The sequence below is a fragment of the Triticum dicoccoides genome, chromosome 3A (genome assembly GCF_002162155.2).
Source record: "Triticum dicoccoides isolate Atlit2015 ecotype Zavitan chromosome 3A, WEW_v2.0, whole genome shotgun sequence".
NCBI lineage: Eukaryota > Viridiplantae > Streptophyta > Magnoliopsida > Poales > Poaceae > Triticum > Triticum dicoccoides.
The window spans coordinates 491307911-491320664 of record NC_041384.1 but is presented as its reverse complement, the minus strand read 5'-3'; positions in this window follow the sequence as shown (position 1 = coordinate 491320664).

Below are 12754 nucleotides of genomic sequence, written 5' to 3'. Positions count from 1 at the left end.
AATCAATCCTAATGTGTGAAACTTCGGTCTTGTATTATGTTCCTGTATATCTGCATATTTGGCTAAAATAGCATGTTTGTAAAGGAAACTACTTAAAGAAAGCTATCAATCTGTTTTAGTGTAAGAACATCGCTAACATTCACACTCTTAATCTAATAAGTATCCTTCTTATCCAGGTCGATATCAAGTACTCTCACTTATCTTGGTCGATACAAATAGACGGCTGTACTATTTATTTCATAAGCTACTAATCTATTAATTATCTAGACAACATCCTTGTTCTCATAGGCTTTTCTGTACATAATTCATCTTCATCTTCAAGCATTGTTTTTTTGGCTTTTTCTTTAATCTAAAATTGTCTATAAGATTCTTCCAAATAGTAACATGGACTGTTTCACCCTGTACAATCAAATATTGTTAGTAACTGTTGCCTAATCTGACAGAAAAAATTCCAATCAAATATATTAATAAACAGACCTGTTGATTGATGAGTATCATATCTGGGCTAATAAGCTCATCGGTGGTAGGATTGACTGAATCCCACATTCGCATTACTTTTACTTGAATGTTCTAGTTCTGTGCCCTTGTATTTAAGTCGCTCAACTTCTTATATGCCATAGTGTTTTGCCTTGAAAATTAAGGGAACAATTTTTCAATTGAAGTATTTATAAAGATTCTATCCGAAAAAAAGAGATTGTTAATAACAATTACCCAAACCCAATGATTCAGATCAAAAGTGCTTTGGCATCACTTCTTCTGACGTCTATTGTTGTAGTTGGGCGTGGCTTCATTGTGCATTGAGCGTGCTTTGGTGTGACTTCGTCGGATGTCGAGTGAAGCTGCTGGAGGTGGCTTTTTGTGTCTACGTAGAGTCGCCGGGTCGCGTGTGAAGTCTTCAAGCCGTCTTGGTTGCCGACTTCTAATTGTTTGGTGTGTGCTTCTACAGCCGGCTCTACTTGTTTTTATATGGCGGAGGTGTGTGGGTTGAGGTGGCTGAGACCGTGTGGAACAGCAGATCGGAACCTGTCTTTTTTGCATGTATTGGTTCCTAGTATTTTGTAACTTTCTCACCCGAGGTCTGGTTAGGTCTAGTGGTTGCCCTTATTTGTTTAGGTTTCCTATTTGTTTATGTTTGACTTCTATTTTTTTGCTTCCTTAACACGTTGATGAAAAGATTTTTTCCTGTGGGCTAGTTAACGTCCGGATGGAACCTATGTGCACGATTTGTACGTGGCATGGTTGTACGTGGCATGTCTTACTACTTGTACAGGCACATATTTTTACACAACGTTCTCAGCCGTTAAAAGATAAAATAAAGGATTAAGATAATTTAATCTATGTGAACGCACGTAATGTCTTGTTTACCTTTTGTTTTAAGTATATAATAGATGCGTTCGGCAATGCATTGGAAAATGGAGTAGTTTTTTTACGGGAAACTTAGCTTTCTAAATATAATCTCTGTCTAGATTTGCTTAGATGGCACAAGACCCACACTGACAAAGGACTTCCTCCGTTTCTAAATATAAGCCCTTTTAAGAGATTCCAATATAAACTATATACAGAAAATATGTTTATATACATTCGTATGTAGTCAGTCGTGGAATTGTCATGGCAGATGTCCTAGTGTGAGGACTTAGTCGTGGAGCCATCGCGATGATGTTAGCTTAAAGGAGTTAATCAGGACAAAGGACATGAGGAGTTTATACTGGTTCGCCCCCTTACGGTGAAGGTAAAAGCCTAGTCCAGTTGTAGGTGGTATTGCTAGGGTTTCGATGAGCAGGGAGCGAATATGCTTGACCGGCTCGCGATCTGTTGTTTCTTGTCTTATGCCGCCGCTAGGTCGCCCCCCTATATACACGGGTTGACGCCCTGCGGGCTACAGAGTCCCGACCGGCTTATACAACGTATCCGGCTCGGTGATCTTTCTTACATGCCTTACAATACAAGTTTACATACACGGCGGTTTATATCCATGGGCCTTAAGCCGCCTTCGGGTCTAGGCCCTCTACCAAGCCTATCTATGAACCGCCATATGATCTTGGGCTTCATTGTGATGAATTGTCATAGGGATGACCCGGCCCCTCCTGGGCGCATACCTAATAGTTATATCCCCAATATTAGGCCACAGGTTGATTTGAACTTGTTCATGTCAATCCTCCACACTTAGAAGAATCCTTCCACATCTGTTGCGAAAACATTATAACCCGCAATGACGTCATCTCCAAGAATTTCGGAAACCCTCCACGTCATCTTTAACGGATCTTTATCTTAATGTCTTTCCGAAAATCGAGGCGTCCAATTAGCTGGATAACCATCATTTGGCCTCCTCGTCTTTCGCGACTGCCTGTTTTTCTGTTTCCTTATAAATAGGACCATAGAATCATCTTTCATTCTTCTCCTTCTCCTTTCTTCCTCCTCACGACGCACCGACACGCAGGAGCCTCGCCGCCGTCGACCTCCATCTCCAACCTCAACTCCAGCCGCTGCATCGCCCTGAATAGACCAGAAAAACTGCGGCGCCACTCCGCTGTCCTAACAACATAAGTAAGCCCCCTTTTCTTCGTCATAGATCCGTCATTAGGTTTTGTTGGTGTTCGTCGCCGCCCTTCTTTCTCCTTGTTTAGTTCCATGGGTTATATCCAAGAAACCATATGAATCTTGTGCGATAGTAGTTTTAGCACTTGTTCTTGACACTGGAATATATCCCCACTGTGACAGATCTCCTCTAGTGCACCTCTGCTTTTACACTGTCACCTCTGTAGATTTCAAATTTATTTCCTTTTTCTGAACAATGATAGATCCAAATTTGTAGCCTCAACCTGTGGAACTTGTTTGTGCTAACACTTAGCAAATTATAGCTTTGGTAGATCTTGAATGCCTTTAGTCATGGCGGCTTATTCTGCCGATTTATTGTTACTTCATATATCATTAGCCCTTGCTTAAGCCGCCACTCTGAACATGCACTATACTTGTTAACTTGCAATTTTAACAATCATCTTGAGCCGGAAAATTCTTTCCTGTCTTTTAGGTTGTCCTTCACCATGCCGCCCAAAACAATCACTACCTGCAACTGGGTTCCCTCCATAGTCACTGAGGACACCTTGAAGGATTTCATCACCGTTGGATATTTGCCAGATAAGAGTGTGATGCATTACCGTGTTCCTGACCCAGGCGAAGAGAAACCTCAGCCTAAGGACGGTGAAATTATCGTATTTACTGATCATATGAACTGGGGTTTCTCGCCACCCGACTCTAAATTCTTCAGAGATATCCTACACTTCTTCAAACTCCATCCGCAAGACATTGGACCCAATTCCATATCAAACATCTGTAACTTCCAAGTCTTTTGTGAGGTATACCTTCAAGAAAAGCCTAGTGTTGAGCTTTTCAGAGAGTATTTCTACTTGAACCGGCAGAACGGGTTCACAAATGGGCCCCGCTTGGAGCTTGGCGGGATTTCAATTCAACGCAGACGAGATGCCATCTTCCCTCAAGTAGCTCTGCCAAGCCATCCTAAAGACTAGAACTAAACATGGTTCTACTGCAAAGATATCTCTCCGTCTGATGAAAATCCGTTGCCGGGTTATCGGCCTGAGCGCGGCGATTCAAAGTACCAACTCCCTGATAAACTTACCGCCGCCGAACGCAAGAAACTTGTCCCTACAATCAGAGAAGTTCAAGCCTTGTTGGGAAACGACTTAACTGGAGTCGACTTAATCCGTTGCTGGGTCGCATGGCAGATCATCCCCTTAAGCTGCCGATCTGGCTTGATGCGTAACTATACCGGAGGAACAGATGATCCCTTACGCCATAGCTCTCTACGACTGACTGAAGAGGGCATCGTTGAGATGGCGACCATACTTGTAAATAGTAAATATGAATGCTGCAACAAAGTGGGTTTGAATCCTTTCTGCAAGCTTAACCAAGCGCCAGAGGTAATTTTTTTGATTTCTTTCTCCTTCAACACTTAAACATTGCATGAACTCCAATATGTTATCCTTCCACAGGCTAAATCTGACTTCTGGAAGGCCAAATATGACCATGAGGCTGCTAAAAAGGCTAAGGCTACTGCGAGAGCCACCAAAAAGACCATCAGGAGGTCTAGGAAGAAACCCAGCGCCTCTGAATTGCTGAAGTTGGATGATGCCTCTCAGTCGGAGGTAGCCCTTGACTCTCTTGGCTTGTTTTTTAACAACCTTATTGACACTGACTATTGCCAGGATGACACGGGAGCCAGCCAAGCAGTCGAAGAAGAGGTAACTACTATTTCCTCTGACTCAGAACCTTTACCAAGGCAGAAACTTCGGCGAGTAACCTGGAAAGTAACGTTTTCACACCCCTTGGCTTATTTAGATCCTCATTTTCTCTTAAAACGACATCAGCATGAGAGCCGCTGCCAAACCCGAACCGGTGGAGATGAAGATTTATCCTCCGGTTTACCAAACACTCCTCGGAAACGGCAAAATGAGGTTCTTTTAACCTTAACTCTTGTATTTACCAGCGAGTTACCTTCATTAATCACTCAAATTTGATTCCATCTTTGCAGGAGATTTCTCGTTCCTCTTCTGGCGACTCATCGCAAACTCAACTACCGGCTTTCAAGACTACCCCTGGGTAAAGATAATTATCTCTCTTCTGTTCCTTTATATCTTCATCATTATGCTGACTTGTCAAAATTCCTTTTAGCGGTCAAGCAAAGCCCAACAAAAAAGCAAAGGTGACGAAGCCGGCCGTGGATCCGAAAGCTGCTGAACCGGATCAGTCAACCCTTGTGCCAGAACACCCTGAACAACCAGAAGACCCTGCTCTCAATGTTCAACCGGATTTACCTGAGCCATCTGTTGATAAAACCGCTATTGATCCGTCAAGTATTGAACCGTCAAGCTCAGCTAAACCGCCAGAGACTCATGGTGATGATGTTTTAATCACCGGTACCAGATTCGTTGAACCGGGAAATCCAACTGTACTAGCAAGACACTATGGCAAACAAGAAGTCATGGAAAGACAGAAAGTGAGGTTTGATGTGTCCCACTATGCTCACCTGAGTATTAGTGAAGTTTTATCTGGCTATATCAGTCAAGTGCATTCCGGCCGTGACTTGGAGATTGAAATGGTGAAGGAAATGCACCAGAAGTATGAGGTATGCCATTCGGCTTATATCTATATCCTGCCAGCCCCCAAGTCTTTTGATTATGATAAACTTGAATAATCTGTAGACTTGAAATGTTTATAAGCTTCTGTTCTAGACTCCCTCCAAGTCTGGTTAAAAAACTTTAAAACGGATTCTGATGATAGCATAATTTTGCATCTGTAGTCCCCAAGGGCTGGCTTAATCAGCATGAATGAGCCGGTCCTATTAATCATTATGTAAAAGAACAGAACCTAATTGCATATCCCCCATGAGTCGGCTGGGACTGCCGATAGCACACCCGACTCATCCTTAAAAAGAAAACAAGCAATGTGCATTAGCCCCCAAGTGCCAAGTGTTGTTGCTTGCAAAGCACTTGGGACTTTTTAGAAAGAGCTGTTTCCTTTGAAAAATTGCGTTGACAGATATTAGCCCCCAAGTGCCAAGTTTTGTTGCTTGCAAAGCACCTGGGACTTGTATTGTTGTAACCCGCCATGAAACTTGACAAACTTGTGCTGTATTCAGGCTGCTACTACTGAATTGGAAACTCAATTGAATGAGGCCAAGACCCGGCTGGCGGCTCAGGAGACTGAGACCAAAAAGGCTGAATCAAAATTTCAGTTTAGTGTGTCTGAAGCCGAAAAATTGAAGACCATCTTTACTGCGGACAAAGAGGCTTGGGCTAAGGAAAATACGGTCCTGATTCAGCGCGCTGAGAAAGCCGAGGCGGCTCTGGAAGAGGTTACCACTGAACTCACCGGTTTAAAGAACCGTGTGTCTCAGATGGTTTCTGCAATCTTCGGTAAGTCACCTTGCTATTTACCCAAAGTGAGTACTTATCATCATAATATAAGCCGCCACTTAACCAATTGAGTAAACTTTGCAGGTCCCAGGAGTAGCAATCTGAGCCGAGATACACTGGTAAAGCTCAAGGCGGTTTACACACTTGTTGAACAATTATACACTGGAGCTCAGCAGACTCTTGCCACTATCTCCCCAGCGAATCAAGGACCAAATCTGTTAAGTGATGTCTTGAAGAAACTGTCCATCTTGCCCACTAGGTTCCAAGAAATCAAGCGATCTTGTGCTAGAGTCGGAGCTGTGACAGCCTTGAGCTGTGCCAAAGCCTGGGTACCGGAATTAGACCCAGCAGACATAGCTAGTGGGTATTCTAGTCTCAAGGAAGATGGAACCCCTTTTGACCAACAAGACTTTGGTGCCTGTGTCAAAGAGATTCACCCTCATGCAATAATCATTGCCGAAGAGACCAACCTCACCAAGTATCAGCCGGGTTATGATGCAGACAATCAGAAGATGCCGACCCCTTCGTATAAAGTGATGGACTTAATTCCGCCCATTTGTAAGCACACTTTCGCCCCTGATATTGACCCGTCTGATCTGATTGATGATGAAGCTGAATTCATCGCCTTGCATTGGTTTGATTGGTCCAAACCCAACTTCCAGATGGTGGATGAAAACGAACCGGCGAGGGATGAAGCACAACCTTCGAGTCAGCTAGGCCAAGATTCATGAACCGGGGTCAGTTTATCATCTGCTGATTGCGAGACTTAAAAAACAATTATCCTTGTGGGCACCAAGCGCCTTGTAATAGGCTAGCTTTAAACACTTATGCTGCTATGCCATCGTGCATATTTTGCTGTTCATGATACTATTTATCCGTTATGCAAAAATATGTCATATATGCTTTATGATATTACCAGTTTTGAGTCTGTTCCTGCATACAACAGATGAAAAGTGTCCTGGCGGTTTACCGCTGGACGGATTATAATGCCCCAATAGAAATTATCATAATTTATAACCAAGCCTGGACTGAATAATAACCATATATGATTAAAAATATGTCATAACTGTGATATTTGATCACACATGTTGGTTTACCAAGCCAGTGCAGTAAGGGCGATAACCCATGATTTTGGACACTCGTAATTATCAGAGATTTGCCGGCTTAAGAACAAAACCAGACCGGGTTAATAAACACCGGATATAATCTTTATTTCACACTGGCGACTTATAGTCGAAGACCAGTCCGGGTTAATAAACACCGGATGTTATCTCATACTGGCGACTTATATTCAAAAGCCAGTCCGTGTTAATAAACATCGGTGATTCACAATCAAGCTTTATAAATCTTACCAAATAAACCTCAAAAAGAAATAATATGTTGAATAAAAAACAAACGAGAAGCAAGGCTTTTCATGGGCTGCCATGCCCAAAACGAGGCTTTTCATGGGCTGCCAGGCCACTAAGTTAAACCATTTTACAAACCTTATAAGATGGACCGCACATTAACCAATCATCGTTTTAACTTTGACAAGTCCATGTCTGCATAAGATTGACTTGTCAAACGTTCGGCGGGTCTTTCCAGGATTACCTGGGCGGAGTGACTTACTTAAAAAGGCAGGATAACTTGGGGTTTTAGGTGAATATACCTGGCTTCCAAGCCTGGCTTTTAAGCCGATTACAAGGTTACGAACTCTTTGTTCTTTAGAACAAAAGAGCCCCCAAGCAATATTTTGAGCTGTGCTCAAGGGGTACCTATGTTTGAGTTGTGCTTTTGCAACTGACTCTCTTTGGTCCCTTTAACCTGGGTAGCAAGCCCCCAAGTTTTTTGTGTGGCCTATAAACCGGATCAAAGGGTAATAATAACTTTGCTGTACAAAGCAGAAGCCCCCATGTGAACAAAAACTCATTATTTAAAGAGAAACAACGACAGAGGCCCTGCTTTAACAGGGACACCGGCTTTATTATATTGATCATGATATATACAATGTCAAAATATGTACATTGGAAGAGCCAGTGGCTTAAGTGTAGTAAGGCCGAAGATGAGCAATATTCCACGGTCGGCGGGTCTCTTCCTCCGACGTGCGTGAGTCCTTGTGGTCTCGAACATCGATAAGGTAATGTGACCCATTGTTCAGATTCTTGCTAACCACAAAGGGTCCTTCCCAAGGTGGGGATAACTTGTGCATATCAGTCTGATCCTGGATAAGCCAGAGCACCAGATCGCCTTCTTGGAGAGTTCTGGTTTTAACCCGACGGCTATGGTAACGGCGCAGATCTTGCTGGTAAATCACTGAATGAGCCGCCACGATGTCACGCTACTCATCCAACAGGTCAAGCGCTTCTTGACGTGCTTTTTTCATTGTCAACTTCAACATAAGCCGCCACACGAGGTGAGTCATGATGGATGTCACTAGGGAGAACCGCCTCTGTTCCGTAAACCATGAAGAAAGGCGTGTATCCCGTATATTTGTTAGGGGTGGTATTGATGCTCCATAGTACAGAAGGTAACTCCTCCACCCAATAACCTGGCGTTTTATGCAGGGGAACCATAAGCCGGGGCTTGATGCCTTTCAGGATCTCTTGATTTGCTCTCTCAGCTTGACCATTAGATTGGGGGTGAGCCACTGACGACACATCAAGCCGGATGTGCTCACGTTGACAAAATTCTTCCATGGCACCTTTAGAGAGATTAGTGCCATTGTCTGTTATAATGCTGTGTGGAAAGCCAAAACGGAAGATCACCTTCTTCATGAATTGAACCCCCGTTGCTGCATCACACTTACTGACCGGCTCTACTTCTACCAACTTAGTGAACTTATCGACCGCCACCAAAAGTTGGGTCTTCTTATCCTTGGATCTCTTAAAAGGTCCAGCCATATCAAGCCCCCAAAATGCAAACGGCCAAGTAATTGGAATCATCCTCAATTATTGAGCCGGCACATGAGCTCGTCGTGAAAATTGCTGACATTCATCACACCTTCTGATCAGGTCCTCCGCATCAGCATGACGAAAAGCTGTAGCCACGAGAGATTTTGAACCGACATGATGACCACAGTCTCCTTCATGAATCTCATGCAGGATCTCACAGCCCTTCTCTGGAGAGACACAACGTTGAATGCTCCTGTGACACTATGATGATGTAGCTCTCCATTAACAATTGTCATTGACTTAGACCGCCGGGTTATCTGCCTAGCTAAGGTTTCATCCTCAGGTAACTCGCCCCGGGTCATATAAGCCAAATAAGGAACTGCCAAATCCGGAATTACATGAAGAGCCATCACTAACTGAGCCTCCGGGTCAGGGATAGCCAAATACTCCTCTGTAGGTAACTTGATGTAACGCCCTCGATGTGGCTATATCTCCCACGTGTCGAAGCATGACTTAGAGGCATAACCGCATTGAAAGCAATGTTGCAAGTGAGGTAATCTTCACACAACCCATGTAATACAATAAGGGAAAAGATACATAGTTGGCTTACAATCGCCACTTCACACAATTACATGAATAAAGCATTACAACATCCAAGTACAATCAAGGTCCGACTACAGAACCAAAATAAAAGAAGAACCCCAAATGTGACAAGGTCCCCGATCGACCCCAACTGGGCTCCACTACTGATCAACTAGAACGAAACAACACAAAGGACAAGATCTTCATCGAGCTCCTCCTGAGCTTGGTTGCGTCATCTGCACGGACTCATCGGCACCTGCAACCTGGTTTTGGAAGTATCTGTGAGTCACAGGGACTCAGCAATCTCGCACCCTCGCGATCAAGACTATTTAAGCTTATGGGTAAGGCAAGGTAAATATGTGGAGCTGCAGCAAGCGACTAGCATATATGGTGGCTAACATACGCAAATGAGAGCGAGAAGAGAAGGCAAAGCACGATCGAGAAACTATGATCAAGAAGTGATCCTAGAACAACCTACGCCAAACATAACTCCAACACCGTGTTCACTTCCCGGACTCCGCCGGAAAGAGACCATCACGGTTACACATGCGGTTGATGCATTTTAATTAAGGTCAATTCAGGTTTTCTACAACCGGACGTTAACAAATTCCCATCTGCCCATAACCGCGGGCACGACTTTCGAAAGTTCAATCCCTGCAGGGGGTCCCAACTTAGCCCATGACAAGCTCTCACGGTCAACGAAGGAATAGACCTTCTCCCGAGACATTCCGATCAGGCTCGGTATCCCGGTTCTACAAGACACTTCGACAAGTTAAAACAAATCCAGCAACACCGCCCGAATATGCCGACAAATCCCGATAGGAGCTGCACATATCTCGTTCTCAGGGCACACTCAGATGAGCTCTCCATACAACTAAAACCAAACCTCGAGTTTCCCGAGGGGGCGCTGCACAGGACTCTAGTTTGGACCAACACTCAGAGGAGCACTGGCCCAGGGGGGGTAAAATAATGATGACCCTTGGGCTGGCCGACCCAAGGGAAAGAAAAGGCTAGGTGGTGAATAGTAAAACCAATGTTGGGCATTGCTGGAGGAGTTTTATTCAAGGCGAACTGTCAAGGTGTTCCCATTATTACCCAACCGCGTAAGGAACGCAAAATCCGGGAACATAACACCGATATGGCGGAAACTAGGGCGGCAAGAGTGGAACAAAACACCAGGCATAAGGCCGAGCCTTCCACCCTTTACCAAGTATATAGATGCATTAATTAAATAAGATATATTGTGATATCCCAACAAATAAACAATGTTCCAACAAGGAACGATCTCCATGTTCCAACAAGGAATAAACTTCAATCTTCACCTGCAACTAACAACGCTATAAGAGGGGCTGAGCAAAACGGTAACATAACCAAACAACAGTTTGCTAGGACAAGGTGGGTTAGAGGCTTGGTTCAACAATATGGGAGGCATGATAAGCAAGTGGTAGGCATCATAGCATAGGCATAGCAAAAGAGCGAGCACTAGCAAGCAAAGATAGAAGTGATTTCGAGGGTATGATCATCTTGCCTGAAATCCCGCAAGGAAGAAGAACGAGTCCATGAAGAAGACAAACGGACGTAGACGAACGGGTCCTCACAAATGCGACGTTATCAGAATCAACCCGAAGAAGCAAACACCGGAAAGAAGCACATAACATAGTAAACAACCAACACAAGAACATGGTATGATATGCGGGATGCGGTATGTGAAGCATATGCATGATTTGACAAGGGATGCAAGAACCTGGCCTCAACTTAGAAATCCAAGTGTTCCACTAGAAAGATGAGATGAAATCGCTTGAAAACGATATAAAGAACACCAAAATCGGAGTTATGGTTTGGAAATGGCAAGCGATTCAAATATGACACCGGTCTGCGATTTACAGCAAGTAGTCAACTAAATGCAAAGAGATAAACATGCTACAGCACCCAAACATGGCATCAAAATGCATGGCAGGAATCCATTCATGATGCTTAACAAAAGACTAGCACTGAGCTATGGTCAATTCATCCATTAACAGGTTCAAACAAGCATGACAAAAATGCAAACGGTAAACAGATCTCAGACTTAGTAAAACTAACACTTGTCTGGAATTTCAGATCAGATAGCACTCTTTGGAGCATGAAAACTATATGCCATAGGACCTGAACATGGCAAAGTAAAGCATGGCATGGAGCTACTCAAAGAGCTTAACAAAAGTCCCTTAGTGACCTTGAGCCAAAAGGGATCAGAAAATACAATTGCAAGCATGTGAACATGGCAAAAACATAATCAGTTCTCGGACTTAATGAAAACTGGAGCATGCTGAAAACAGGTATCAAGTAGGCATGTTTGCGAGCTCGATGCACTCACTACAGAGCATGTCATGACAATCTAAGCATACACCCATTAAGAATACACAAAATACAAGCTATACATGTCAAGAACAATAACATAGCATGCACGGATCAACTACAACATCATCGGCAAAATCGCTAACAAGTAGACAATCTGCCCAGATTCATAAAGTAGCAAAAGTAGAGCTCGATTGACTCAAGCTAGGGTGCTTCATAATTGCAAACAAAGACATGGATGGATAGAGCACTACAAGATTAACAAATCATACTTACTGATCATCCCCAAAAGAGGCATGGATCACTAGGAAACAACATGAACATATGGCATAATGAGATAAACAGACCAATGACTTAGTGGAAATGCTAAGTCCCTGAAATCAGCATTAACAAGTGCACCACTTTGCAAGCTTGTGCTAGTCACCACACACATCACAAAAATACATGGATGGCACCACTGGAAAGATGGCAAAATCTATAACAAAACATATGTAGAGCATCAGGGCATATCATGCACACAATAATCATGGCAAAAATGACAAATAGCTAAATGATGCAGCAGATCTGACAATTAACTCAAATAGCACTCTTCCAACAGAATTTTGGGCATCAAGATGAACTCAAATGAAAATGATGCAATGAGATGAAATGATGTGCTCTCTGAGACGAACATTTTGATATGCTATATGCCCAAAATGGAGCTACGGATGCAAAGTTACGACATGATGAACATGGGCATGTGAATCTGGGAATTTCGGGGACTTAGTAGAAATATTACCTCCCGAAATGAATCTAGGGTTTCGGGCACGCCATACGAGGTTCGCCGGAAAGACGCCGGAGGAGAGGGAGACATCGCCGGAGTTGGTCGGGGTCGGCAGATCTGGCGACGGGGCGGCCGGATCCGTCGCCGGGGCGGCGAACGGCGGGGTGGAGCAGCGGCGAAGCGGCGCGGGATCCGGGCGGTGACGGGCGGTGCACCGACGATGGGTGGCGCCGGCGAGAAGGGGCCGCGGCCCGCAAGCGCGGTGGCGGCGCTCG